The sequence below is a fragment of the Anabrus simplex genome, chromosome 13 (assembly GCF_040414725.1).
Source record: "Anabrus simplex isolate iqAnaSimp1 chromosome 13, ASM4041472v1, whole genome shotgun sequence".
Lineage (NCBI taxonomy): Eukaryota > Metazoa > Arthropoda > Insecta > Orthoptera > Tettigoniidae > Anabrus > Anabrus simplex.
The window spans coordinates 70,446,541-70,473,283 of record NC_090277.1 but is presented as its reverse complement, the minus strand read 5'-3'; the positions used below and the strand labels follow the sequence as shown (position 1 = coordinate 70,473,283).

Genomic DNA, 26,743 nt, shown 5'->3' with positions numbered 1-26,743 from the left:
GCGTTCAAATTGTTACCATGACTTCACGCATGCACGTTATTACCTTCGTCAACAATTTGGCGACTGCGACTGCAGCGCACTCCGGTGAGCGGAGTGTGTGTTGACTCAAACCACGGCCGACTTGATGCGCAGCGAGGGATCCAGTCGGCCGTGCTCAAACAATAAGACCATTATTATTGATCGCACATTTCTTGAATTGGGACATTCCGATCTTCCCAGATTTTGTTTTAGTTGAAAAGAAAGCACACCAGCAACGAGAAATTTATTCGTTTGATGATTGGGCGGATATTGTGAAAAGTGGCAGAAGATGGTGATTTCTTATCTACTCGTTAATCGAAAATTCTGTAACGAAACGGAAAGGATATAAACTAGCTTAAAATAAAGTGGTTGCGATTTGAGAGGTGAGAGTCCTTCACAGTTAAATTTAATGAAACACACAACTCTGACATCGATTTCCATTTGATGTCTCGTCCACCGAGGTATCTTGCCGTTGGTGGGCAAGAGAATCTGAAGACCAGTAACAGAACAGTTGATATCCTTTCTTCAAAAGTTTGTGTGTGATTGTGAACACCACGTAACTAACTGTGAACAAGTCAACATCGCAGCATCGCTAGCCATCCCACAACGACGGCAGATTGACCCTTCTAAGCGCGTACCGGCCCCGTGGTGGACTGCAGAATGCTCAAAAATGATTGCCAGACGTCGACGGTCATTTAGTACTTATAAACGCTACCCAACGTGGGAGAACTATATTGCATACAGGAAAATGGACGCCGAAGTGAAGCGTTTCTTAAAACGACAAAAAAGAAATAGTTGGAAGGGATATTGTGAGAAGATGAATAAAGAAACACCGCTCCCCGAGGTATGGTCCATGATAAACAGATTTAAGAGGAAACGAACCTTCCCAAAACCACTGCGCTGCTGGATAGATGACTTCGCCGATTTCATAGCCCCACCTACAACATCATTTGATGATCCGGAATTCCCACCTACAAGCTCTTCACAAATGCCACACCGTATTCTTCTGCAGCCTTTCACCTTTCGAGAACTTACAGCAGCCCTTAAAAATACATCCAATACTGCTCCAGGAATTGACCAAATCCAATACGCCATGATAGCCCACCTACCATTAAATGCTAAGATTATTCTATTGCAACTTTTTATGGAGTTCTGGTCGCAAAGTATTTTCCCTAATGACTGGACTACACAGATCATTGTACCGATCTTGAAACCAGAGAAGGATCCAGAGGAAGCTGCTTCCTATCGAGCGATAGCTTTGTCATCTTGCGTCTGTAAGACCTTTGAAAGGCTATTAAAATTTAGATTAGAGTGGTGGTTAGAACACAACAACATCTTATCTACCTCTCAATATGGATTTCGTAAATCAAGAAGCACACTAGATAATTTAAGTCTCCTCACAACAGATATCGAGATGACCTTTCTTAAACAAGGATTCCTTACAGCTTTATTCTTAGACATATCAGGAGCCTACGATAGCGTCATTATACCAATTCTTGTTCGCAAAATGCACAGACTGGGTCTGCCCGAAGTTTATCTTCGTGGGATTCATGCCTTATTTCAACGACGCACGATATATATCCGTCGACGTGACAACTCACTCTACGGACCACGAATAGTAACGAAAGGCTTACCACAAGGTGCCATCCTTAGTCCGTTACTATACGCTCTGTATACGGCCGACCTAGACACCATATTCCAACCAAACATTAAGATCCTCCAGTATGCAGACGATATCTGCCTCTACGCGTCCTCATCCTGCTTCTGGGTCACACGATTATGGCTTGACGATGCAGCAAAGGCTCTCTCCACATGGACATTTCAAAATGGATTCAGTCTCTCGGAAGCTAAATCTTCAGTGGTAATATTTACCAGGAAACAACAGTCAATTGCATCACCTTTCATTCGACTCGGTCCATATTCATTTCCTCTTCAGACAACAGCAAAATTATTGGGTCTGTATCTTGACAGGCGTATGACTTGGAGTCGACATATCAACCACGTAACAACAAAATTCGGACGTGTGCTCAATGTTCTTCGAGCTGTTACTAGCACGTGGTGGGGAGCAGACCCGTCCACTATGTTAACACTCTATCGTGCCCTTCTTCGACCGGTCCTGGATTACGGAAGCATTTTCTTCGGCAACGCACCAAAATACGTTCTTCGCAAACTTGATGTCCTTCAGTATCGGGCGATCAGGCTCTGTTTAGGAGCTATGAACTCTTCACCCACGAACGCTCTCTTAGTCGAAGCCATCGAAATGCCACTTTCAATCAGACGACAGATGCTATCAGATATATTCTTCCTACGCCGAGCTACCCAGATCAACCATCCACTTTCTACTAAAGTACTTACCCTCAGTAGATTAATAAATTCATATCAGCACTTACGAAATTGTCGCACTCCACTGCTGGTGACGAGCTACCATGAACTACGGTATATTTTCCCCCTTGTGCTCAAGGGCGCCTCAGTACCTGCCTTTTGCTACGACTATGAGCTCATATCCTCACCACCGAACACTTTCTCTATATCTGATACAGTGACTGCAGGGACGAATATGAACACTTCAGTCAAGGTACTCTTACAAACAGCTTGGTCAGAGTTCACATGCATCTACACAGACGGCTCCAAAACTTCAGAAGGAGTAGGATATGCTTACTATTGCCCATTAACAGCAGTTACTGAACAACGGTCCCTACCAGAGCCAACTTCCATCTACACAACGGAAATGCTAGCAATTCAAGCAGCTATAATTTATGGTACCTCACAACAATTCCAGAAAATTCTCATCCTAACAGACTGCTTCAGCGTATTACAACGTTTAAAACAACCTGACTGGACCACAAAGACTAATAAGTACATCCTTGACATTCTGCAATTAGTGAGAAACGCAGAACTCCGAGGAATAACAGTTCACTTTCTATGGATCAAGGGACATGCTGGTATCGAACACAATGAAACAGTAGACCTCCTCGCTAAACAAAGTACAACTGCAACTAACTTACGAGCCATCCAACTCCCTTATACAGACTTTCTCCCCATTATCCGTATGAAAGCTCAAAGAAAATGGTCAATGGAATGGAATACACAGGATCTGCACAAAGGACGATATTATGCCGCACTTCAAGCTAATATCCCTAACAAACCATGGTTCGACAGCATCAAACTGGCCAGACGTCACATCACATCCCTCATACGCATGCGACTCGGACACGGATGTTACGCCGACCATCTCTACCGTATAAAAGTGTTGGACTCTCCCACGTGTGAGTATGACCCTCCGTGTGTCGCAGATTTGAATCACGTTGTATTTGTTTGTTCAAAGTACAGTACTGCACGATCAGTAATGCTCTCAAAATTGATAAAAATTGGAACTCCATTTCCAACCAGTGTGCCAGCTCTTCTTGCTTCTGCCAACCAGAGAGTATATGCGATTTTAGCCGAATTTCTCAAGAATAGTGATTTAAATATCTAATCAGTGTCCTTTTAATTTTTATTTTTACCTCTCTTAATAAAAAATTTGTAATGGTTTTCGTCATGTACAGAAAAAAAAGTGTAAATCATGAATTGTGAGTGTCAGAATATCCAAGGCATATGTGTGTGAAGGAGACTATCTCTAACCAGCGTGCCAGTTTTTCTTTCTTCTATCAAACAGAGAATGTAAGTGACTTCAGCACAATTTCTCAAATATAGCGTTTTAAATATATAATTTGTACCTTTTTGACCGCTCTTAGTTTACCAGACATTTATATTGATTTTAGTCATGTAAAAAAAAAAAATGTAAATTTCAGAACATCCAGGAGTTTGTGAAGCGAAAGAGACTTTCAGGCGATATTTCTGTCTGCCATTTATGTCATTTCATTCCTGTGTCTGTCATATGTATATATATTACTGTGTGACTTGTGAATTTGTAATGTTTTTTTTTGCTGGCTGTATGGTCGATGGACCAAAAGCCAAATAAAATTTAAAAAAAAAAAAAAAACTGTGAACAAGATGATGGTGGCGTCGACTAATTTGAATAGCGACGTATTCTCATTTCTAGTTCAGCTGAGATGTCAAACTTGGGAGGTCTGTAATGTTCAGTGCAGAATGATTGTGAGTCCATTTAATTGTAATGTTTTGTAATAACTGCATAAGAATATAATCTGAAACTCAATGCTTTTAGTATTAAAATATATGTTTGTTACTTATATAACTAACTATCTCAGAAATAAAACTGTGTAGTTAATAAATATTTTTTTATTTTTCATTTTTACAAATTCCTGTTTTTCTCCAAATCATGTTTTTAGACTTAACACTTGCACGGTCCATGTATCAAACGCAGTCGATAGGCTACCCCATATCGTACGACATCGTCATTTCAGTGATCTCTGGCGGCATATTTGGTGATTACTGGACAGAAATTGACGCGCAGGCATTCCAGATGGCACCCAGCGCATCGTAGCTGATGATTGTTATTTCTATTTATGAAATCTCTATTTTTTTAAACACTAAAACATTTTATCTTCACATTATGGAAATGGTCATTTCATTTGAGCAAGAAAACTTTTCACCACGCTGAATAGCTTAGACGGTACAGCGCTGGCCTCCTGAGGTCTAGTTAGTGGGTTCGATCCCGGCTCAATTCAGTGGTATTTGAAAGTGCTCGAACAAGTCAGTCTTGTGTCGGCAAACTTATTGGTACGTAAAAGAACTCCTTCGAGACAAATTTCGGCACATCGCCGTCTCCGAAAAGCGTAGAAGTAGTTAGTGGGACAAAAAAACTGCTATCGTCCGCCTCTGTGGTGCAGTAGTTAGTGCGATTAGCTGCCATCCTCGGAGGCCCGGGTTCAGTTCCCACCTCAGTCATCTTCGAACTGGTTTTCCTGGTTTCCCACTTCTCCAGCCAAATGCCGGTATGGTAGGCCTACACGGCCGCTTCCTAGAGGTGCGATCACTCGCTGAGTCCCAGAGAAAAGCCAAGGGTAAATGGATTAGGTAAATAATTAGTAATGTGTTGTTTGTTTGTTTGTTTGTTTGTTTGTTTGTTTGTTTGTCCAACCCTTATGGTCCGGTATAAAGTCAGCTGAATCTCTCGCGGCGGGTTTTTACGACCGGATGCCCTTCCTGATGCCAGCCTCATTAGAGGAGTTAATGAGATGAAATAACTTGCTATATAATAGTAGGAAGGGTGAAATGCGGTGCCGGCACATAGCCTACTCCTATCGAATAGCACCAAGGGGTCTGCTCAAGACTTAACGCCTCCATCCGACGGGCGAATCACCCTAACTCCATATGAACACTGCAGAGAGGTTTGGAATTTCATCCAGAGCAAGAAATTTAGTGGTTAGAAATTGTATCCCCCCCCCCCCGACTACTCAGCAGCCCAACATTCCGATGGTATATTTCTTTCCACCAACGGAACTCCAACCCGCGAACTACGTTCAGGACTCAACGCCTTAATGATAATGACCACCAAGTAAAATAGTGAATTTGCATCATAGCCACCAGGTTTTTTTTAACTTCCATCAGGCTGAAGTTTGTTCGGTATTAAACTTGTCTCTTACGGCCTTTGCATTTGATCAGCCTACGTCTTAAAAATTCCTGCTCGTGTCTGATCTCTTCCATTTTCTCTCTGATTTCTGTTATATAGAGGATGGTTGCCTAGTTGTACTTCTTCTTAAAACAATAACCACCACCACTAAACACGTGCTAATCAGATCTTTCTTTTCTATTATTAAATTTGTTATTCTAGACAACTGACCACAACGACAGCTAACCTTAAAACTGAGTCAACACAGGGCCATCTTACGTGTGACGTCACATACTTAGCGCTATTTCATGAAAATTACGTTTCAATTTTTTTTTTTTTTTTTTTTTTTTTTTTTTTTTTTTTTTTTTTTTTTTTGTAACAGATAGCCTCCTCTGTTATCTGTCAATTGAGACGTAAAAGATAACCGTCGCTCTCAGCGATGTACACGTTCTACTCTAAAAGGCGTCTTAAAATTTTTCTTTCCATGAACCCGTTGTCGAGGAACGTAAGTCTACGTTAAAACATTACCATTAATGCACTTATAGAAACAGTCTCTAACAGCAATTTGTATGGCTGCTGTAAACTACAAAAGATCTCCTTTGGTGTACCACAAGGTTCCGTATTGAGTCCAGTTTTGTTTCGTATATATTAATAACATAGCCCTGTGTTCTCTCAAGGGTAAAGTATCACTTCTGGTAGATGATACTTTACTGTCCTATTCATCAAATTCTAAAGATGAATTACGCGTAGTTGCAGATATCCAGCATGACTGTCATATCTTAGACTAGCAAGATATCCGTGCTTCGCTATAGCTTTAAAATGAAAGTTATTATTCAAAGTTTTACATTTTGGAGAGTCAATTGTCAGCTGAGCCTGTAAAATTCGTCCTCAGTTCGTACGTCATACGGTTTTGGGGAATGATTATTTATTTTATAATCTATCACTCACTTGGACCCCGTACGGAAATATTTGAATGTGTTAAACCATATCTGATTTAACCTCTAGGACGTAAAAGCGACCAGCCTGTGAAATATTGATTTTGTACGTCGAACAGTAATGGAGGAATGAATACATTTTTAAGGCGTGAATGTTTTGAAATATGTATTAACATCTAAGATATAGAAGACCAGCCTTCATAAAAAATAGCTATGTTCGTGCCTGAAATGGTTTCGGAAGAATGGATGCCGTATTGTGTTTTTGAGAGTCAATTACCATCTAAACCTCTAAGGGGAGAAATATTTTAAAGTATACGTTATTTTACACCTCAAAAGGATCGAGACGGTGGTGAGCAAAACCACGGCCGACTGGATACCTCGCTGCGCTCCTTATACCGCCCTTGACAATCGCTTGTGAAGCCCAGCATAAAGCTGTAATTGGAAAGTTTCACCATAATGCCGCTGGAGCGCTGGCCTACTACCCATTGACAGGATGCTGTATACCGCAAATTGCCGCATTTCCAGTTTTATTTTTTGGTTTTGCTGTCGTAAATGTTAGCAATGTGTTCGCAATGAGGTGCTTGTTGGCTTGATAATGAAATCTGATAGTTATGCGCTAGTGAGTTTATTTTTTATTGTGTAGTGTGGTGATTATATTTTTTTAAATTGTGTTTACAAATCTTGGAATTTGAGACATTCTTGTGCACCTTTTCGTACTTCGAGCAGAAATTTTATGGAAACAAGAACAAAGTGATTTCTCGCTGTAACTCCGTCCTGAACAAGGATTTTAATTTATGTGCTAATTCGTTTTTTAATGGTGTGTTGATTTGCTTTTCTTTAACTGTGTTAGGAAATATTCGAATATATATTGCTGTGTGCTTTTTTTGTATTCCGAACAGGAAAAAAAAAGCAAAGGTACACTATCATTTTACGAATTCTCTGTAGACCAGGACAAAACTACGTCTTAGTTTTCCGTTTCTATGTCGGGTATTTACCTTCGTTATTTCTTTCTCTTTTCATACTCTGTTTACCCCTCCAGCGTTGGCTTTTCTCTCGGACTCAGTGAGGGATCCCACCTCTACCACCTCAAGGGTAGTATCGTGGAGCGTGAGACTGCGGGTCGGGGATACAACTGGGAAGGATGACCAGTACCTCGCCCAGGCGGCCGCAACTTCTATGCTGAACAGGGGCCTTGTGTCGGGGACGGGAAGATTGGAAGGCATATCCAAAGAAGAGGGAAAGCATCAGCCGTGGCCTTAAGTTAGCTACCATCCCGGCATTTGCTTGGAGGAGAAGTGGGAAACTATGGGAAACCACTTCGAGGATGTCTGAGGTGGGAATCGATACCACCCTCTACACAGTTGACCTCCCAAGGCTGAGTGGACCCCGTTCCAGCCTTCGTACCACTTTTGAAATTTCGTGGCAGGGCCAGGAATCGAACCCGGGCCTCCGTGAGTGGCCGCTAATCTTTTTTACCCATGAATGTTCTTTCATAGAATAATCCTTTAGGCGGTGTCGTATTTGCCATATGACAGCAACACAACACATTTTTGTTCAAGATAATCTGAACTTTAACATTTAAACATTGACAAGTAAGAATCACTACTGCTATGACGGTAAGGCCAGCGTATGAAGTGTTGTTACCTGAGCAATGGGGCCGATGACCTAGATGTTAGGCCCCTTTAGACAACAAGCATCATCATCATCATCGAGCAGAGAACAGTTTACATTTTATTTACTCAAAATACTTTTCTCTCACTGAATTTTTATTTAAAATTCTTCTTCTTTCGCTATTTGTTTTACGTCGCACCGACACAGATAGGTCTTATGACGCCGGTGGAATAGGAAAGGGCTAGCAGTGGGAAGGAATCGGCCGTGGCCTTAATTGAGGTACAGCCTGATGTGAAAATGGGAAACCACGGAAAACCGTCTCCAGAGCTGCCGACAGTGGGGTTCGAACCCACTATCTCCCGGATGCAAGCTCACAGCTCCACGCCGCGCGGCCAACTTGTTCCACCCTACTGCATTTCAAGTAAAATTTATTTTCTGAATTTAGCATGGCCAGCTTGCCCGGTATTTAATATTCTAGTGAAAGGTATGAATGAAATATAATCTGAAACTATATATATTGAAATTAACATTTAAACATGTTTGAGTCAAAATATTTATGTTCTGCATACAACGAATATGGTAAAAGTAAGACTCTTATGTTTTGTCCAGCCTCCTTTCTGAGAGCAGCGCTTGAAGAATTTTAAAACTCTAATTGAACAATGACTCTTAATCTCGATATTAACATCAGAAGACAAAAGCATTGTGGTAAGTTCTGCTATGTATCTAAATGCCATGATAATAAATACGATTACTATTATTCCTCACAATTAAGGAACGTCAGTTGGACTACTCCATCCTCCGCAGTTTCATTTCACGACGTTGTTTTGGCACATATCAATGAAAGTAGCCTTAGGATTAATCATTTTAACAATATTAGTCAATGTAACATACTATTTTATTCCCTAAATTAAGACACATCGGCAATCAGAGTCAATATCAGAACGTCAGCTGGACTAAGTCATCTCCCCGCAGTTTCATTTCACGACATCATTTTGGCAAATATCAACGAAAGTAACCTTTATGATTAATCATTTTAACAGTATTAACCCATGTAATATTCTCCATAGCTCTAAATTACGATAAATCGGCAACCAAAGTCAATATATTTTCCATAAAGAAGTATGCATTTCTACCGCAAATAGGTCGGCCGCCAGCGCCACGTGTCGAACTGTGTAACTACTCCGATTACAGTACGTGGACCCGATTGTCAAGGCCGGTAAGGAGCTAGCTAGAGCGACGCATCAAGTTGGCCGTGGCAAAACACCCATAATTTGCTCACCTGCCAATAGGTGACAGACTTGCAAAGAATATTCTCTTATAGGCTAGCAGTTTTCCACGAGCTCCGTCCACAGTGTGTCAGTTGTTAATTAATATTCCCACGGATGTTTTTGTAAGTTCCGAGGTAGTGACATAATACACATCAACTGTTGTGGTAATAGAATGTAATATTATATCAACAAACAGTGCAAAATTACATTACAAATAGGAATTGAATTACGTTTGTTTTTCTGCAGTTTGATAACTTTTTGAAGTTTATACAGTGACAGTCAGAATTTTTCGGACAGAATAGTCTATACATGTAAGTTAATACCCCTGTTATAAAAGAAAGAACAGTTGATAAAGTCAAAATGACCGGGCGAGTTGGGCGTGCGTGTAGAGGCGCGCGGCTGTGAGCTTGAATCCGGGAGATAGTAGGTTCGAATCCCACTATCGGCAGCCCTGAAAATGGTTTTCCGTGGTTTCCCATTTTCACACCAGGCTGTACCTTAATTAAGGCCACGGACGCTTCCTTCCAACTCCTAGGCCTTTCCTATCCCATCGTCGCCATAAGACCTATCTGTGTCGGTGCGACGTAAAGCCCCTTGCAAAAAAAAAAAAGTCAAAATGTCTAAACTATAAATTTAATGCACTTCGTAGGTACTGGAATTATCCAATTGTGATTCGTAGATGAGTTTACAAAGTAATAATATCTTGAGGTATGAAAATTTGCTGGTCAATATTTTTCGGACAAATGTTTAGCTGCTAAAGTTATGCTTTGCACTTGTTATGCGCTGTGCAGGCAGGTCCCAGTCAGTACCTTCCTCATGCACAAAGCAGACGCAACGATTCATGAGTGAAATGGGACGCAGAGGAAACAACAGTACATTTGATCAAAGGGAATTAGTAATATTCCATCATGAAAAGGGAGGACATATCGACAAATATCAGATTTGCTGAACATGAAGAAAATTACTGTTAACGATATTATCTGCCGATACAAATTTCAAGACAGAATTGAAAATTTGCCACAGACAGGTCGCCCGAGGGTCCTTACTACGAAAGAAGAGAGGTCAGTAGTAAGGAAAGTGTAAAGAAATCCACGTCTTACTACAAGTACTATTGCTGCTGCAGCTGAGAGCGAGTTTGGGAAGAAGATTAGTGCAAGTACAATCCGGAGGGTGTTATATAGAGGTGATTATCACGGGCGAACTGCAAGAAGGAAGCCCTATATCAACAAAATAAATAGCATCAAACGACAACGATTTGCTAAGGAGCATCTTGCCAAAGACGTGAAATGGTGAAAGACTGTAATTTTCTGCGATGAATCAAAATTCAACGTTTCTTGCTCAGATGGGCGCATCATAGTTTGGAGACAGCCCAATAAAAAGTGTGAAGAAAGAAATATGAAGGCAACGGCAAAACATGGAGGGAGACATGTTATGCTGTGGGGCTGTATGTCGGCTCAAGGAGTAGGTGAGCTGGTTTTTATAGACAGGAACACCACCAGTATCTTCAGTATCTGAAGAAAAGTGCAGAAAATATGGGAGTTGGGGACTGTTTTAAATTTTACCAGGACAGCGACCCGGAACATAGCCTATAATGCTGTTTCAGAACTGTCCTAAAGTTGTGAATCCTTCCCCTACAATGCCCTGACATTAACGCCATAGAGAATTTATGGGATATACTGGAAATCATCTGGAAACTTCCCATAAATTCCAAAACTGATGTGAAGAGACGACTGCAAGAGGAGTGGGAAAAATTGTTCCATTCCACCACAAGAAAACTCGTGGAGAGCATGCCGAGACGCCTGACTGAAGTGCTTCGCAGGAAGAAAAGAATCACGAAGTATGAATATCCTTACATTGACTCCATCCTTCATATTTTTCTTGTACTTGCATTTTTGTCCGAATATTTATGAACAGGCAATTTTTTGTATTATTATAATTACATTCACAAATTTCAAATTTGTTGTGTATTTTTTGTATTATTATAATTACATTCACAAATTTCAAATTTGTTGTGTATCATGAAATGAAGTGAGTGTTTACTTTTGGTACTGTATGTGTAACTCTTCATTCTGAAGTAAGCAAAATGTTACTATTTGTGTTTGATATTAATCTTTTTATGTGAAATATAAAGGAACTCTGCCTGTCCGAAAAATTATGACAGTCACTGTACATAAAATCGACCATGAGAGAAACACGGAGTTTCCAAATTAATCCTTGATATTCACATCGATTTTCTTCGAGCCTTCTTTACAGTCATCACGCAAGCTTCGTTACCCCAAAGTACTACAGTTTCATAAACTAGCAACAGTTTCTACTACAGTACTAAGCATGTACTGTAGTTATCCCCCCTAATGATGAAGTTGAGGTGAAAGATTCAGAGTAAACTTTCTAATAGCTGTAATCTACGACTAAAACGAAGTGTCTACAGGTCGGAATAAACAGGGTGAAAAAAATACATAACAAAGACATCCTTTTAGAATTAACAAACGAAGAGGAATGCTAAACTATCGTCGCCATAAGACCTATCTGTGTCGGTGCGACGTAAAGCCCATAGCAAAAAAAAAAAAAAGAGAATGCTAAACTATGGAGTAAGTAATTCGCACCTGAAAGCAATCACTCCGTATTCATTCATGGAATTGAGGTTAATTTTCCAGAGAATGAATAGCTAGATTGTGTCATAGAGCCAGAGCAAAATCCAGCTGTAAAAGCTACCACAGGAGGCCTTGAAGGGTTTATGAAGATAAAGTTGGAATTCAAGAGGACAAATTGGGGCAAATATTCGTTTATAGGAAGGGGAGTTAGGGATTGGAATAACTTACCAAGGGTGATGTTCAATAAATTTCCAATTTCTTTGCAATCATTTAAGAAAAGGCTAGGAAAACAACAGATAGGGCATCTGCCACCTGGGCGACTGCCCTAAATGCAGATCAGTAGTGATTGATTGATTGATTGATTGATTGATTGATTGATTGATTGATTGATTGATTGATTGATTGATTGATTGATTGATTGATTGATTGATTGATTGATTGATTGATTGATTGACGTCGAGAGATAGCAGTTGTTGAAGTTGGCCATTTTTGGGCAAAGAGCTATTGGGAAAGTTGAATGGGAAATCTAGTATTGGAGTTTCCATGGTTACGGCTGTAGAGGTGATAACGGGGAGCCTTCTCTCCCCCCCCCCCCCCCCGCAGTTTGGGGATAAAACATTACATTTTTATTCCATTTTAGCCAACTGAAACTAGAAATTATAGGAATTATTATAACAGCAGTATAAGCCCTGTTGTCTTATCAGCTAATCTTTTCCTTTATTTTATTTAATTATTTACAAAGTTATTAGCGGAAAGAAACACAACGTATCGTTCGTCGTGGCCGACCGATCTGTATAGCACCACAGCAAACAGTGGAAACTTCGAATGTGATTTGAGGAAGGGTAGCAGGAGTATTCTCTTTTTTCAAGGTCATGGACACTGAGGTATGATTCACCCGCTTGCCACGCGCATTCGTCAGTCTGGCAGTCTCTTTAGTGTCAGTTTCGTAGTGTCGTCAAATACTAAATGATTTTTAATAATTGTATAATCACGCCGTACTTATATTTAATTGTAATACGTGTGTAATATTGTTCCTTTGGTGAAAGTTTTATTGTTTAGTATTGAAACAAAATCTCAGAAAGCTATTATTACCGTACTTAAGTTGGTAAATTGTCTATCTTTAATCTTTACCTCTCTGTCGACATTCGCTCAGAGAGCAAAATAAAATTTGCCATTTTGTAGCTTATTTTTATACACTCTCTCTCTCTCTCTCTCTCTCTCTCTCTCTCTTCGTCCGCTATATCCCACAAACCCGGGTACTGTTTTTGCCTGTACTTCTTTGCCCCCGCGCTTGCCCAATCGCCGCTGCTGGATGGTGGTGGTGGTGATTATTGTTTTAAGAGGAAGTACAACTAGGCAACTATAGTCTATTAACACTAATCAGAGGGGAAAATTGAAGGGGTCCGACACTTCAAAAAATGAAGGTATCGGCCAAAGAAGGACAAGGGCCACAAAGGGAGAAAAAAATAAAGACTCCCTAGGCCTCGGGACCTAATACCGTCGGGGTCGGAAACGAACAAGAGTTGACCAAGGGAGATCAGATAGGATAGATGAAAGTGAGGAGCCTGGCACAAGTAAGTGCTAAGGGCCCCGTGGTCGCCAACCCACGCTCCATGGGGACCATTTGAGTCGCTGTTACGGCAGCAAGGAATACCATGGATGTTATTCTACTGCCCCCACCCACAGGGGGTCTTCGTAAAAGAACCAGCCCGCGGATGCTTTGCAGCGGAATTCAGACTCCGTTTGAACGTTGAGCCACTCCACCGTGACCCGAAATTGACGCTATTTCTTTTACGTCGTACCGACACAGATAGGTCTTATGGCGACGATGGGACAGGAATGGGAAGGAAGCGGCCGTGCCCTTAATTAAGGTACAGCCCCAGCATTTGCATGGTGTGAAAATGGGAAACCACGGAAAACCATCTTCAGGGCTGCCGACAGTGGGATTCGAACCCACTATATCCCGGATGCGAGCTCACAACTGCGCACTCCTTACCGCACGGCCAACTCGTCCGGTGGGAAAGGGTGAAGAAATGCATATTTATATAACCTATGGTGTTCAGGAAGAAACGAAAGAAAGCAAAGTGGACGTAATTTACAAAGTGGTTGAGGTCATCCAGAAAAAGTTGAAAATAAATTTCAGTGTAGTGGACATAGATGATGCGGAAAGGGTGGGTAGAATGAGAGGGCGCAGGCCAATCGGAGTGAAGTTACTATCGTCCTTAATGGCCGACTACCCCTTCATTTTGTGAAATCTCCCGTGATCCGCCTCGCTTCTTTACCAGATTTTTTTTCTCACATCGTGGTGGGGTCAGAGGTGTGGTATGCGGACTTCTCCTAGTGTTACGGCGAGATGTCCTTACAAATACTTGTGTGGTTTTTTTTACAAGTTGCTTTACGTTGCACCGACACAAATGGCGACGGTGGGGAGGAGTCGGAAGGAAGCACCGGTGGCCTTAATTTAGGTACAGCCCCAGCATTTGCTGATGTGAAGATGGGAAACCACGGAAAACCAGCTTCAGGGATGCCGACATCTCCCGGATACCGGATACAGACCGCAGCTATCGAGCTTGGCGAGACTGTTCTATGTAGACGGATCAACTGACTTCTTACGGTTTCTGTGGTTGGCGAAGTTATTTTGCGTTTAAATGAAGAAGTGTGTATTGAGATAAACACTAGCACCGAGCCAGAGGAGTTAATCAGACTTGGCTAATATTTCTCCAGCTCGGCCGAGAATCGAACCCGGGATTCTAGGCCGCTACTCTGGTCATTCCTGCCATTTTACGTGTTATTACTAATTATACCTGTTACCGTGGTTTGGTGGATCAGCAGAGGTGAAAGAAGGTGCTGGGATGAATAGGTCTCAAACTACGAAATTAAAGTTAATTTAAAATTTAACAAGGTTATATTTTCTTTTCAAGATCAAGAAATAACAAATATAACAGGTACTTAGTAGCCTAGCAACAAATCGAGAATGTACAATTACAGTGGTTACAGGATTTGGGCTCCGAGAGCCAGACACACAATTCTTGAGCTATAAGCCCAACTTTACCCATATACAAGATTCAACAAAGGGGCAGAAGACCCCAATCATGCCCAGGAGCTCTTGCTCCCAATTACACCGTAAAGCCTCCTCGAGGCACGCAGAAACAAATTTTTTGGGAAGAGCAACCCGCTCTCAAAGTTCCAGCCTATCAAAGGCCACACCAAATTCCACCTTCAAGCTGTCCTCCAAGGACATAGACACAGAGGTAAAAATACCCAACCTACTGAGGCCTATTCACCAAAGAAACAGGACAATTACATGGCCCCAAAATACAAACTTTAGTGGAGGCGTAACTAGCACTCCGAATATACTTTATTAAAAACTATTTGGCTCTAGGCCGCTTATGCAAGGGCTAATCCCATACTACAGAGGTGACTTATATTAAAAAAATTATATTGCATTAGGAAGGGAAGAAACGGTTGTGAAAATAAGTTCACCTCAAAGCAATAGGAATGGGAGCTCGAGAGGGTTAAGCACTCTCTATCCCAATATGTAGTTTAAAGAGATAGAATTTTTACCAAGTGTCTTTTACATGTTAGAGGAAAGTTACATGGTAAAGGCTTCGAACCTGCCCCGAGAGTTAGACTGCTGAGCTAGCAAGAAAAGAAGTTATTAAAAGGCCATTACCTTATTGAAGAACTGCTGCCCGACGAAAGAGGCGCTTCCCGCCCCCTGCTACATAATTTACACAATGATAGATGTTACTGAAGTGGCCCGGAGACCCGAAAGTCAGCAGTTTATATACCCTCGTGGAACATTCGAGACCTTTCAAGAATAAGAACACCCGCCCACAAGCTTTTTATTGGACGGCCAAAAGATTACATGTCGAAACTGAAGAAGAAAACCAGGATTGGTGGGAAATTAATTACAGAAATTTGCGATTGGCCTATTTCAAAACTGGCGGAAAGAGAGGGTTAACATTGCCAACTTAAACCATGGCAGAAAGAAATTTAATAAGGAACCAACTTATAAATACTAAATTTCTTCAAAAAAAAGGTTCCTACACTTCGCACTAGAGTGCACAATTGTAGTTCTTAAGAGGTGCCATCTAGAAGAGAATGTTCACACTTCTTGCTACAGGAAAAACAAAAATACATCGAAAACGACACAGTTCAGAACACTTCAAAATTTACAAGTAGGGACATCTTCTGAGAAACTTGAGAATTAACACGGTAGTTAAAGTTCAGGCTTCCTCCAGTAGAGGAGTTTCAACTGGCGCAATGTTTGAATTAGCGGAGCGGAGGTGTACCGCCTGGTACAATACCCACTAGAAAGAACTGATTAGAAGATACGGATTAGGGAAGAGATTTGGGAAAGAGATAGCTTAAGTTTAGCAGCGAATGAAACATCTTGACTGAAGGGTCCACTACATAAAGTCACAGAAAAAAATTGAACATATGATGACCTTGTTTGCTAAAACAATGGAGAAAACTCTTGAACTAGAGAAACAAGCACCTAAAATAGGTCTTCACATCTCCTTCGAAAAAACCAACATCATGACAAACACCACCATAAATACCTCGAAGTCCAAGAACAAGAGATTGAAATACGGTAGTAAAATAATTCAAATATCTTAGAGAATGGATTAGTTGGAATGCAAAGCAATGGAATTCAGGAAAAATAAACTTGAAGTGGCCTTCCAACTAACAAAAGATAGGTACAAGAAGAAATCTCTTTCATGGGGTCTACAATTAAACCTTATAAAACAGAAGCACTATACGCAGCAGGAACAATAAACATGGAGAAGCTCAAGCTAAAAGAAAGGAAAATTTTAAGAAAGATCGTAGGACTAAAATTTCAGGATTATAAGATAATCAAGAATGAAACACTCTACAAGAAAATTGGAAAACACACTGATACTGTGCGAAAAAGGAGGATGCATTGTTACGGTCATCTTCTCAGAATGAACTCTAGTAGATTACCGTTAACCAAACAGATCTTTGACTTTTTCCGTAACCGCAAAACAAAACCCAACTGGTTTAAAGAAACTGAAAAAGACCTGGTAGAATTAAAAATTACAGAAAACAAACTATTTGATCGAACAGTAATAACTAAAGACGAAAATATAATGTTCCAAGACAAATCTACGTTAAAAGCCAAACCTATTGTCTCGGAAGAGGAGAGGAAACGAACATCAGAAAGAGTGAAGAAATACTGGGCACTAAGAGAATAACAGCACACAAAGAAATGATTGATTAGACGTGCCCGAAGAAGGATGAAACGAAAGAAAGAAGCAGAAAATAATAATCAGCTTCCTATGTAGATCAGTGGTAGAATATTTGCGGCTGGAACTCCAGTTCAACAAGTTGTCAGATTTCTGAAAAGCGGGGAAAAGTCTGTCTGATACGAGGTCGGGCATGAGGTGAGATGTTTTTACGGCCGGATAACCTTCCCCCTGTTGAGGAGCTAATGGAAACACATGCAGTAAACGGAGTGAAAAGTCACGCCGTAATTTTCACTTTTTCTTGATGGGATGACAGTAACTCATGGGAATCACTGTATGTTCTTCAATAATCGTCAGTAACTTTTCAATATTATCGGCTTCATGTCCCACTAACTACTTTTACGGTTTTCGGAGACGTCGAGGTGCCAAAGTTTAGTCCCGCAGGAGTTCTTTTACGTGCCAGTAAACCTACCGACACGAGGCTGGCGTGCAAATACTATCGCACTGAGCCAGGATCGAGCTACCACCGCCTTAACTGTCTGAGCCACTCAGCCCGGCGGGAATATCACAGATCTCTTCGTATGGCTGTGTGTGCCTATACCTAGTGTCTTCTGGTGTGGGCTACAACAAATTTGTTACTTTCACTGACCTGGGGGCAAATATTCGTTTATAGGAAGGAGAATTAGGGATTGGAGTAACTTACCAAGGGAGGTGTGCAATACATTTCCAATTTCTTTGCAATCGTTTAAGAAAAGGCTAGGAAAACAACAGATAGGGAATCTGCCACCTGGGCGACTGCCCTAAATGCAGATCAGAAGTGATTGATTGATTGATTGATTGATTGATTGATTGATTGATTGATTGATTGATTGATTGATTGATTGATTGATTGATTGATTGATTGATTGACCTGTCTCAGTCTTATCCTTGGCTTTGAATATGTGGAAGTGACCGAGGTATGAGTGATGCTAGTAATACCATTCCTTATGCAGCCAGTCCCTGTTATGAATGGCGTGAAAATATCACTCATAGGGCCAGTTGGTGCGGGCATTTCAGTGGGCTTGACAGAGTGAGATGTAATAGCAACTTGTGGTTCAGTGAGGAAAGCAACGGTAAACTACCTCACTCTTCACTTCCCTAGTACGCCTCTCCAGTGATGCCTGGCTGATGGTGGAGCTGTTGATGTCCAAACCAGCTTCCGGGCTGAGCACTCAATATACAGGAGAGGGCCTATAAGTCAATTGCTGGTTCTAGTGTCCGCGACTCTCACCAGGAGTACTTGATTCGAGAACTGGAAGAGATTCAGAGGAAAGCAGGTTGATTTGTTTGGGGCGATTTCTGACCAACTAACCTTGGGCTAAGCAGAATGTCAGTGGAAAGATGACACGGAATGACATTAATAGACGAATAAGCTTGAATGGAGTGAGGAATTATAAGAAGATGAAGTTCGAATTCAAGAGGACAAACTGGGGAGAATATGAAGCCTGCGTGGCTCAGGCGGCAGCGCGCCGGCCTCTCCAAATCCCGGTCACTCCATGTGAGATTTGTACTGGACAGCTTTTTCTCCGGATACTCCGGTTTTCCCTGTCAAATTTAATTCCAGCAACACTCTCCATTAACACTTCATCTATCAGTAATTTATCATTGCCCCAGAGGAGTGCCACAGGCTTCGGCAGGTGGCACAGTTCCTATCCTCGCCGCTAGATGGGGGCTTCATTCAATCCATTCCTGAATGGGTCGAATGACTGGAAACAGGCTGTGGATTTTCATTTTCACTCGTCTATAGGAAGAACTATCAGGGACCGAGGAAGATGATTGAAAAATGTTCAACTTCTTTTGATACCATATCTAAGAAAATAGTAGGTAATGAAATTATAGGGAACTCGTGTTCAGTATATAATTAAGACAGAAGAATGTGGTCGTTAAAATTCAATATTCATAAACGATAGGGAATCTGCCTCGTGGGTGACAGCTCTAAATGCAGATCAGTGATGACTGATCGATTGACTAATAATAATAATTATGATCAATTAAGAGAATCACATTAGTTACAAAGTTGACATTTCAAAATAACAAAATTCCTAGAGTTTTAGAAGAATACTGCAGTATCAACTCGGTAATCACTAGGGCGCGGATTTTTTATGTACGAGGGCGAATCAAAAAGTAAGTTACACTAGCTCGCCGCGAGAGCACGCTGTGTGTCGTGACCGTGGCCAATGCCGAGCAATGCTGACACATCCGATAAGAAGGCTGATGAAGTATCCCGTCATGTTGTGCGCGTCAACTGGATTTTCACTCCAAATTGCAGGTGCATGCAACGATTATATTTATGTGGGCTAAACAGCTCAATTGTACGGACATTCATTGTAAAATCACTGCTATATATGGTGAGCGTGCAATTTCTCGTCCAGGAATTGTGAAGTGCTGTAAGCAATTTGACGCCGCTCACACGGATCTCACGGACGAATATCACGAAGACAGGCCCTCAACGTCCAGTAGCGTTGCAAATGTTGACCATGTGGATAGGATTTTTTTTTTTTTTTTTTTTGCTAGTGGCTTTACGTCCCACCGACACAGATAGGTCTTATGGCGACGACGGGACAGGAAAGGGCTACGAGTGGGAAGGAAGCGGCTGTGGCCTTAATTAAGGTACAGCCCCAGCATTTGTCTGGTAGGAAAATGGGAAACCACGGAAAACCATTTTCAGGACTGCCAACAGTAGATTTCGAACCTACTATCTCCCGAATACTGGATACTGGCCGCACTTAAGCGACTGCAGCTATCGAGCTCGGTATGTGTATAGGATCATTAGAGAGAATCGGCGCATAACACTGCAGGAAATTGCCAGCATGTTGAACATTTTGTATGGCAGTGTGTTCTCCATTGTTCACCATAACCTTGGATTTCATAAACAGTGTCAAAGATGGGTCCCACGTCTACTAACCGATGTCCCCAAGGACAACGTTTCCAGTCGTCACTGTCATTTTTGCAACGATATTCTGTGGAGGGCAACGAGTTTCTGTGGCAAATCATCACAAGGGATGAAACGTGGGTCCACCACTTCATCCCCGAAACAAAAAGAACATCGATGGAACGGGTGCACTACAGATCACCAACATGAAAGAAGGCCAATGTCCAACCTTCAGCAAGAAAGGTAATGGCTACAGTGTTCTTTGACAGGGAGGGCGCGGTGCACATGTCGAAAGACACGACAATCAACTCGGCTTCGTATTGTCAAATGTTGAACGGGTTGCATAAGGGAATTAAAGAAAAGCGCCGGGGAAAATTGAGCGCCGGTGTGATTTTGTTGCACAATAACGCAACACCCCACGCAGTCCACCAAATATCTGAACTGCTGCAGCAATTCAAACGGGAGGTATGGCAATATCCTCCATACAGTCCAGACTTAGTGCCATGCGATAAGCTGAAGAAGGATCTCGGTGGACGACGAGGAGGTGAAAGCGGTTACGTAGTGCTGGAGGTATGGCAATATCCTCCATACAGTCCAGACTTAGTGCCATGCGATAAGCTGAAGAAGGATCTCGGTGGACGACGAGGAGGTGAAAGCGGTTACGTAGTGCTGGAGGTATGGCAATATCCTCCATACAGTCCAGACTTAGTGCCATGCGATAAGCTGAAGAAGGATCTCGGTGGACGACGAGGAGGTGAAAGCGGTTACGTAGTGCTGGAGGTATGGCAATATCCTCCATACAGTCCAGACTTAGTGCCATGCGATAAGCTGAAGAAGGATCTCGGTGGACGACGAGGAGGTGAAAGCGGTTACGTAGTGCTGGAGGTAATGTTTACAGTCTCCTGTATGTGTAGGTGGTTTCATAAATGGCCATAACTTGGAAGTTAGTTTTTAATTCGCCCTTCAAAGTGCAAAATATGTAATAAAATGTGTAATATTCATAAAATATATAATAGTATTAATACACTAAATTTTAAAAAATGTTCGTATATTCCTTTTATTATGACTTGTGGTTTAAGACATGAGATGATCAAATTGTTTTAAATATTCTATCACATTGTAGCTTTAGATACTCTGTCTATATGGTCTACTCTTTTCACAGTATTAAATGATCAAATTAAAGGCTTAGTCAAAATACTTCAAATATTTAAAAATAATGTTATGAACTGTTGCCCTCATGCCCTGAAAATGAAACAAATTAAGTTAATAAGTAACACAAGTAGTACGATGATGTGCACTGACTCACCAAGTACTTCTCCATGTTTTGGCACTGATCAAATAAAATTCTTTATAGGCTGAAAAGGATCGTTCATGATCGGAGGAAGTCGCTGATGCATATTTTAAAATTAGCTGGGTGAAATATCTTACGGGGGCTCTTATTCTAAATTTCGTTTCAAGAGTCTGACCAATGAAAGGCGCCTGAGAAAGAATTACCTACTGATGTTGTATGCAGTTGAGGCAGAGGCGTAGCCAAGGTGTGGTTACTGGGGGTTAGAACCCCCCCCCCTCACCAACACTGCCACAACATGGAAAATTTTACAAAAATGAAATAACCGGAAACTGACAATAAACTAAATAAACATTCAGAGACATAGTTGTAGAATGAACAGATCTATAGAATCTATTTTCCAAGAAGCCTCGGAAGTTGGATTTTAGATTGTAGACTGCACATACTGTTCACCTTGGTCGTATTGTAATGTAAGATGTTGTAGTGTACCACAATCTGAATAGCAACATAATTCACCTTCATTGTGTTCTGTCATCATTTTGCACCTATAAACCCTCCCCCCATCGGCCGATCCTGGCTACGCTACCGAGTTGAGGCACTCGGATCTAAAGTATTTCACAGACAAACTGTTAGAATTCGCAATTTGAAAGGAATGTTTAAAGCCAACTTTAGGAATTGAATATATTCTATATGAAAAGAAATTTGCTAATTATTTTACCATAGCCTGAAAATTAAATCGAGCTGACACAAATTTTTAAAATAATTACCTAGATACAGGGTGTGAAGTCATGAGGGGGAGCGGGGAGGGTTACCTCCCCCACACCAACAATTTTATCTCAAAGGTTTCTCCCCACTATAATTGCCCAGAGGAGATTCTTTCATTATAAAATAATGAGGAAAATGCATATCTTGTTACTGTGCGTATTTGCAATATTAGGCACCTACTTCAAAGTGCATACTAGTTACGAACTCTGTAGTAACTAACGGAAAAAATATAAAAATGCCTACAAGGAATAACTTCCCAATGTTTATCATTCTTGTGATAACAACAATTCAAACAAAAGGAAATTTACATCTTTTGGGTGGAGGATGTAATTTACTTACAGGGGAATTATATACCCCATCCCCCACCTGGTACTGCCTGAAATAAACACCCTATGATCCTTCCCTCCCCCCCCCCCCCCCTACCATTTGCATCCTGCCTAGATATGAACGAAAATGTTATATTATTCACATAATGTATAAAAATATATAAGATTAAATACTACAGGTACAATCATATCAGAACCGTAACTTGCCAATATTTTTCATTTGCTGTTGTCTACAAGTAAAGGAACGGAATATGTAATATAAGAACCATCACAGGAGAGGGCCATAGCACCTATAAAACTTTGGAGGAATGAATATTTTTGGGGGCTCTTGACCTCCATTTTACACCCTGTTTTAAAACACTGTATTAATAAGCATTTAAATCATAAATAACAAAGACGTAAAAGAACAACTATTGTGAGAATTTTCAGATTTGTATACAAACGGCTTTTAATTTATGAGGCATCTTGCATCGTTATAAGTGCTATAGTACTCTCACAATTTCGTGTAAGCAACAGAATTATATATGCTTACACTGCCCTAGATATTATCTGACTTTTGATATTTTCTTTTCCTCCAACTCCAAACCCAAGTGATGATGCTCATATCAGTCATAGGCTTTGTTCCTTGAGAGAGTTGGTGAAAGAAATCCAAAAATAATTTGGGACTCTGACTACAATCAATCATTCACTACTGATCTGCATTTAGGTGGCAGATTCCCTATCTCTTGTTTTCCTAGCCTTTTCTTAAATGATTCCAAAGAAATTGGAAATGTATTGAACAACTGCCTTGGTAGTTATTCCAATCCCTAACTCCCCTTCTTATAAGTTAAACAAATAAATCTGTTTGAAACTTTTATATTCTGAACTCCATAACTTGTAACATACCACTTAGTCGAGCGGCTCGTCTCCTTTCTCCCAAGTCTTCCTAGCCCAAACTTTGCAACATTTTTGTAACGCTGCTCTTTTGTCGGAAATGAAATGAAATGGCGTATGTCTTTTAGTGCTGGGAGTGTCCAAGGACATGTTCGGCTCGCCAGGTGCAGGTCTTTTGATTTGACGCCCGTAGGCGACCTCCGCGTCGTGATGAGGATGAAATGATGATGAAGACAACACACACACCCAGCCCCCGCACCAGCAAAATTAACGAATGATGCTTAAAATTCCAGACCCTGCCGGGAATCGAACCCGGGACCCCTCTGACCAAAGGCCAGCATACTAACCATTTAGCCATGGAGCCGGACTCTTTTGTCGGAAATCACCCAGAACAAATCAAGCTGCTTTCCTTTGGATTTTCTCCAGTTCTCAAATCAAGTAATCCTGGTGAGGGTCCCATACACAGGAACCATACTCTAGTTCGGGTCTTACCGGAGACATCTATGCTCTCTCCTTTACATTCTTACTTCAACCTCTAAATACCCTCATAACCATGTGCAGAGATCTGTACCCTTTATTTACAATCCCATTTATGTGATTACCCCTTATATTAACAGCTAGGTACTTGCAGTCATCCACAAAAGGAAGGAACTTTCACCCCATCAACACAATGATTAAAACTGACAGGACTTTTCCTATTTGTGAAACTCACAACCTGACTTTTAATCCTGTTTATCATCATAGCATTGCCTGCTGTCCATCTCACATTATCAAGATTATTTTGCAGTTGCTCACAATCTTGCATTTATTGATTACTCAAAAGCCTTATCTCAGATTCCACTTCTTTGCTCGAATCATATATATAAAGAAAACATAAAGGTTGAGTAATACTGCTTTGACAAATTCCCCTCTTAATTATTACAGGATCAGATAAAGCTTCGCCTACTCTAATTCTCGGAGTTCTGTTTTCTTGAAATATAGCCACCCATTCAGTCACTTTTTGTCTAGTCCAATTTCCATGACCTACGCTATCACGCTATCAAATGCCTTAGATAGGTCAATCGCAATACAATCAATTTGACCTCCTGAATCCAAGATATCTGCTATATCTTGCTGGAATCTTACAAGTTGAGCTTCAGTGAAATAACCTTTCCTAAACCTGAACTACCTTCTATCGAACCAGTTATTAATTTTGCTAACATGTCTAATATAATCACAAAGAGTGCTTTCCCAAAGCTTATGTGCAATGCATGTCAAAGTAACTGCCTGTTATTTTCAACTACAACTTGGTGGTCATGAAATGCCATCTGAACATGAAGAAATTGAAGAAAGGAAGGAATACAAGTAGATGGGATCTACATAAGTTGAAAGAAAAAAGTGTGATGGATTGTTTCAAGGAACATATTGCACAAGGACTAAATGAAAAGGCTGGAGCGAACACAATAAATGAAGAGTGGACAGTCATAAAGAATGAGATCAATAAGGCTGCTGAAGACAAGTTAGGAAGAATGATAAGATCAAGTAAGAATCAGCAGATAACTTGGGATAAATAAGACCTGACTGATGAATGGGAAAATTACAAGAATGAAAAAAAAAGAGGAGGGCAGAAAAGAATACAGGTGATTAAAGAATTAAGTAGATAGTCAATGCAGACAGCTAAGGAAGAATGGCTGAAAGTTTTTTACAATTTGCGTTACATTGCACCGACTTAGATAGTTCTTATGGAAGCATTGGCATAGGAAAGAGCTAGCAGTCGTCCATGGCCTTAATTAAGGTACAACCTGGTGTGAAAATGGGAAACCACAGAAAACCATCTTCAAGAATGCTGGTAGTGGGGGCTGAGAGAGAAGTGTAAGGATGTTGAAGATTGTATGGTTGTAAGACGACAGGTAGATGCTGCATACAGGAAAAGCAAAAAACCTTTGGTGGAAGGGAAACTAGGCGTATGAATATTTAGAGCCTGGACGGAAGACCACTTATGGGGAACAATTTTACAATTTGTTTTACATCACACCGACACAGGGAGGGATAGCAAAGGCCTAGGAGTGGAAAGGAAGCAGCCATGGCCTTAAATAAGGTACAGCCCCAGCATTTGCCTGGTATGAAAATGGGAAACCATGGAAAACAATCTTCAGAGCAGCAGGCAGTGGAGTTCGAACCCACTGTCTCCTGGATGCAAGTGCTCAGCTGTGTGGTCCTAAACACACGGCCAACTTGACTGGTACTTATACGGAAGGAAGACAAGGCAGAAAGATGCCAGAACATATACGATTCTATGAGGGAGAAGAATTAGATGATACGGTTTTGGAACAAGAAGAAACTGTTGATGTAATGGGAGAGCTTTGAGGGACCTAAATAGGAACAAGGCACCTGGAATTGATGACATACACTCAGAATTACTGACTGCCTTAGGAGAAGCCAACATGGCGATGTTATTCCATTTAGTGTGGAAGATGTAGGAGACAGGAGAAGTGCCAGCCGATTTTGGACAGAATTTTGTCATACCTATTCCCAAGAAAGCAGATGCTGACCAGTGTGAAAACAACCTCACCGTTAGTTTAGTATCTCATGCCTGCAAAATTATTTATAGAAGAATGGAAAGACAAGTTGAAACTGAGTTGGTAGAAGATCAGTTTGGCTTCAGAAAAAATGTAGGAACATGTGATGCAATCCTGACTTTGTCTGATGTTAGAGGGTCAAATTAAGGAGGACAAGCCCATGTACATGGCATTCATAGACCTAGAAAAGGCATTCAATAATGATGATTGGACCAAGCTATTTGAGATTCTGAAGATGATCGTGATCAAATACCGAGAAAGAAGAATTATCTACAATCTGTACGAAAATCGGTCAGCAATGATACAAATCGAAGGCTACAAAAAAGAAGCAACAATCCAGAAAGGAATGAAGCAAGGCCGGAGTTTGTCCCCACTCCTTTTCAGTGTTTATATAGATCAAGCAGTAAAGAAAATCAAAGAGGAATTTAGAAAAAGAATCTCAATCCAAGCAGAGGAAATCTAAACTCTGGGTTTGTGGATGATACTGATATTTTATCTGAATGTCCAGATGATCTGGAGAAATTGCTGAATGGTATGAGCACAGTCTTGGAGAAGGAGTCCAAAACAAAGATAATGGAGTGCAGTCAGGTGATGCACAAAATATTAGATTAGGAAGTGAAATCTTAAAGGAAATAGATAAATATTGTTATTTGGGTAGTAAAACAACTAGCTATGGCAGAAGAAAACAGGTCATAAAATGCAGACTAGCACAAGCAAGGAAGATCTTTCTTAATAAAAGAAATTTGCTCACTTTGAAAATTCACATAGGAATTTGAAAGACATTCTTGAAGACTTTCATCTGGAGTGTGGCATTGTATGAAAATGAAACTAGCTCAGAAGAAAGAGAATAGAAGCTTTTGAAATGTGGTGTTACAGA

At 40.9% G+C, this 26,743-nt stretch overlaps 1 protein-coding gene across 2 annotated transcripts in view; it reads left to right on the top strand.

The window, feature by feature from the left end:
- The window catches only part of LOC136884939 (regulator of G-protein signaling 7), a 276,905-nt gene that overhangs the window by 145,511 nt on the left and 104,651 nt on the right, over positions 1 to 26,743 (top strand). The window lies entirely within an intron of this gene.